This window comes from Rhinopithecus roxellana, chromosome 20, assembly GCF_007565055.1.
Source record: "Rhinopithecus roxellana isolate Shanxi Qingling chromosome 20, ASM756505v1, whole genome shotgun sequence".
Lineage (NCBI taxonomy): Eukaryota > Metazoa > Chordata > Mammalia > Primates > Cercopithecidae > Rhinopithecus > Rhinopithecus roxellana.
The window spans coordinates 28,943,268-28,947,557 of NC_044568.1; the positions used below are offsets into that span (position 1 = coordinate 28,943,268).

At 44.1% G+C, this 4,290-nt stretch overlaps 1 pseudogene; it reads right to left on the reverse strand.

Annotated features, from left to right (window-relative positions):
- Positions 1 to 2,668: 2,668 nt before the first annotated feature.
- On the reverse strand, positions 2,669 to 3,725 carry LOC104672194 (annotated as a pseudogene).
- Positions 3,726 to 4,290: the final 565 nt, after the last annotated feature.

A 4,290-nucleotide genomic window follows, 5' to 3' on the forward strand; every position in this document is an offset into this window, starting at 1 on the left:
TTAATCCTGATAACAACTCTATAATGTAGCTGTGACTATTATGAGTGAGTTGCCTAAAGTCACACACTTGATGGGAAAATGATAAAGCTATGATTAATACTTAGCTAATCACATTATAGAACCAACATTATTAACCATGGTATCCTACCGCCTTTAAGTAAGTAAGATATGGTTTATGACTTATGAGCCCAGGTCAGACTGACAGCTACAACGTCTGCTTTCCCAGGATCTGGGAAGGGTCCCACTGAAAGCACATCCAAATGTAAAGGGTGAAATGTAAAGGGTGAAAGCACCCCTTTGCATTTCAACAGAAGTTTCAGAATATTTGAGAACACACAGGCTGAATCACTGCATATGACCTCGAGCTTATTTATGCCTGCTGGAGGTGAAAGGCCTGTCCATGTCAGCTAAACAGAGAGAAGATAGAAGACTTGTCTATTTATTTTGATAAATGTAAATGAATTATATTACTTGTCAAAATGTTATCAAGACCCCAGTGAAATGAGCAGTAGTGTTTTTTTCCCCCCTTTCAGGGTGAAGGGAGTAAAGGGAGAGAGAAATGAATGTTCAAGACAGATTGCTTTGATTTGAAATGAAAACAAACAACTTTAGGGGAAAAAAAGGCTTTCATTATTTTGGAGACCTTGGCATTCTTGCAGATACATTCATGAATTAATCATTAAAACCCTGAAATGTGAAATAAATCATGTGGTTTTTCAATGCCAGCCCACGATATAGGGGGCCTCAAACAGTTATTAAGACACAGTGCTTTAAAACTGCTACTGCCGACAATGACTTTTCTCTAAGAATAAAGTGAATGAAGTGTGTGTGTGTGTAAGGCAGCCCTGCGGTCCCAGGCTGGAAGTGTGTGCAAGCCAGTTCCAACCGTGTGTCACCACATATTAGCACTATTTAATATCTGCTAATGGAATGGCTCTGTCTGCCGTCGACAGCAGGATCAAAAGAGGGCCATGCAGCTTTTAAATTATTAGCACTAATTAGGCAAATCAAAGAGGAGGAGGGCAGAGAGACCAGAGAATGCATTAGAAGGAAAGCAAGGGGATTGCTACCTACCTCACACTGTCAAGATCCAGCTACCAAACAGCCAATTAGTGCTGAAGACCCTTCCAGAGCAACGGAAGAATGAGCAGGCCTACCCCAAGTAGAGGCAGGATGGCTTCATTACTGTGACTCCGAATTAAAATGTAAAGGTTGCCGATCATTGCATAATTAAATAAGGTGGCAGGCACCCACTATCCAGGAGTTTCCAGGGTTCCTTTATTAAAGCCACCTTCTCGGCTTCCTCAATGGCCCTCCCACAGGCAGGCCTGGAGCTGTCCGTAGTCCTGACAAACATACTGACTTCTTAAAAGGCCTGTTAGAGCCAAAACCCTTCGAGGGGTCTTTCTTCCTAACTACCCCATTACCACCACCCCATTACCAATCAGAGGATCATTCTGCTTTTCTTTAGAACCCATTTTCCAACTAATTAGTCAAGAAAAAGATGGGGAGTGGAGAGTGAAAAAAAGACCAAGCCTAATTAACTCCCAGTCACTGCAATCTAAATATAAAGTTACTGAAACTGAGGTTGTCCCCTGTTGATGTAACCTTTATCCCTCTTCTTTTTTACCTGCTGGGAGGAAGCACAATTTTCTTGAGTTTGATTGGGACCTAATCCCAGGCCGCAGATCACAACGCCGTATTCAGATGCTTTGCAGGTGTGCAAGATAGTAGGGCAGTGGGCCTAATACACCTAGTCCCAGACCAGGAAAGAAACATCTTTTTACCTCAGAGGCTGGGTGTGATGAGTTCCTGGGAGGTCTTTCTAGGAGAGCCTTATCTTCTCAGAACTGTGGAGTGACTCGATTTTAATTTTGCTCCTTCAGTCCTTTTTTACATATGCTTTTTCTTCTCTGTATCTTCTATCTTATTTCCTCTCTTTCCTTTATTTTCCCTTCTATCCTTTCTGTTCTCTCATATTTCTAGTTCCTCTTCTCTTTCTTTCTCTCAGCTCTCTTCTTTCTCTGTCCCTATTTCTCCCTCTTCTTTTGAAAACCAAACTTTAAGAAGAAATAGGATTCGATTTATTTAAACCTTTGAGTTTGGTATGGGACTCAGCTTATTCACTGGGAATGTGCCTCATACTCAGGAACCGAATCCCCAGTAAATCTTACCAATCAATTACATTGTTACACTCCTTCTACCTTGGAACTTGAAAAAAGTAATTTAGGACACTATCAAACCACAGCTAGGTACTTATTTTAAAAACATATGGATAAGTGTTCTAGAAAACAAGAGGAAAAATCGGAAAGAAAAAAGCAGTGTATGTTTGTCCACAGCCTTGAGTTTGATTCCTGTTTTGTTACTGCAGGGAAAATGTCCTATTTCAGAGCAGGGGGGATGGGAGGGCAGCCATGGGTGTCACACTGGAATTCAACCCATGTGGAGGTTGAAAAAAACAGGTCTAGACAGTGGAGAGGTGAAGGTGGAATATGAAGAGCCCGACGGGAGACCAGCTATGTTTTCCTCCAGTCTCCTCAACTTGGCTCAGCGGGCTGCTTCAACTCCATTCCAGATGCAAGTTGAAGTCAGAGGAAAAAATGGTCCTGACCTCAACATGCAAACAGGAAAGACACCAGTGCAGCTTCTCTAGTGTGACCTGTGGAGCTCACATGGTGTCATGGCGACAGTGGTGCAGGGACAGGTGTCAGAACCAGAAAAGCTGCGGTTGCAGTCCATGCACTGGAAAGGCTTGATGCCTGCGCTTGCAGAAATGGCTGGTGAGCTCAACTGAATGAGCGAATTTCCAGAAGCAGCCATCCCAGATCCTTTTATAAGTCTTCTCTCCTATATGAATTCTGTGGTGAGCTTTCAGGTGAGAGCTTTTGGAGTACACTTTGCTGCATCCTGCAAAGTTACACTGGTGCATCCGTCTTCTCCTTAAGTCAAGTGACTCCTCCCTGCATTTAGGGCATTGCTGCTGGTTCTTGCTGTAGTCCCTACAGACTCTGTGAGGCTGAGGATCCACTCTTAATTACACTCTCCTCATTGTCACTTGGAATCTCCAGTGGAGACATGGAGTGGGGTCAACTTTCACTGATCCAGCATTTGTGCCATCTCCTCCAATGAGTGGGACCGTAATGGTTGCAGAGCCCTCATTTGCAGGCAAAGTAGTATGCACCATGGGGAGAGACTGCACCACCACTGGGATGGCATTCAGGTCACCCATCTTACTTGGAAGACAGACTGAGGGGTGCTGTGAACAACATGTAAGATCTGCTAGCCACCAGTGCCCTGAGAGGGAGTCAGGACAGAGCCTGTGGTCAGAATAGTAGGAATGTTTACTGATGTTGAAGTGAACACCACAAGGATCTGGGGAGCAGACTGTGGCTTGGGAGGATGTTCTGGAGCTTGCAGCATGTTAACAGGCTGGAGAGGAGCCTTGGGCTTGTGAGAGGAGAAGTCAACTGGTTCCACTGGGGACAGGCTGAAATCACTCACCAAAAGTTCTTCTGGGGTCTCAAACCTGATGTCATTAAACAATGCTGGGTTCTCCATGGGGTCGGCATCCAGAAGTGGTGGAGAAGTCATATTATTTATGCTTCTATCTCAGGGGGATCTCTGCTCTGAACAGGGCCAGTGATGGACCTGAATACCTGCATTGAGCCACCTTCTGAATTAAGTTGCACCTCCAAGTTGTTTATGAGTTGAGCCATATCAACCATGTCACTAGCTGAGGACTCCTGAAGTATCCAGAACTCATACAGTCCTCAGGAAGGCTCATACTCCTGAGTTAATTGCAAGAGAGCTGTTCTCCTCACACTTGCCCCAAATTCGACATCGCACAAGGCGATGCCCTCTTGTCTTCTCTTTCTTACCCTCACCATCTCTGCTTTTTCTCCTGATTGAACACAAAGTTGAGGCAGAGAAGGAAACCTTCAAGGCAGAAACCCATGAGGAGCTACCACAAGATCCCTTCACCTCCGCCATTGCTGCCGCACACCCCAGTGCCTTCCAGAGTAGGTAGAATGACTCTTTCTCTCTATTCCTCCCTTTTAAAAAAATTCTGTCACTCATCACATTATCGCTATAACTACAGAAAACATGAAGTTTTCATTCACTCACTCTTTGATTTTTTTCTATAGACTCCTTGGTTTAGCTAAATTTTTTGGAATGGTCCAAATTACCACTTTCTCTTCCAGAAATCCTAAACAAAGACTGGAATGATATTTTAAAGGAGAGTTGGGTCCTTGGGAGTCATGACAGGAAGTAAGTGTATGAGTTAGTGTA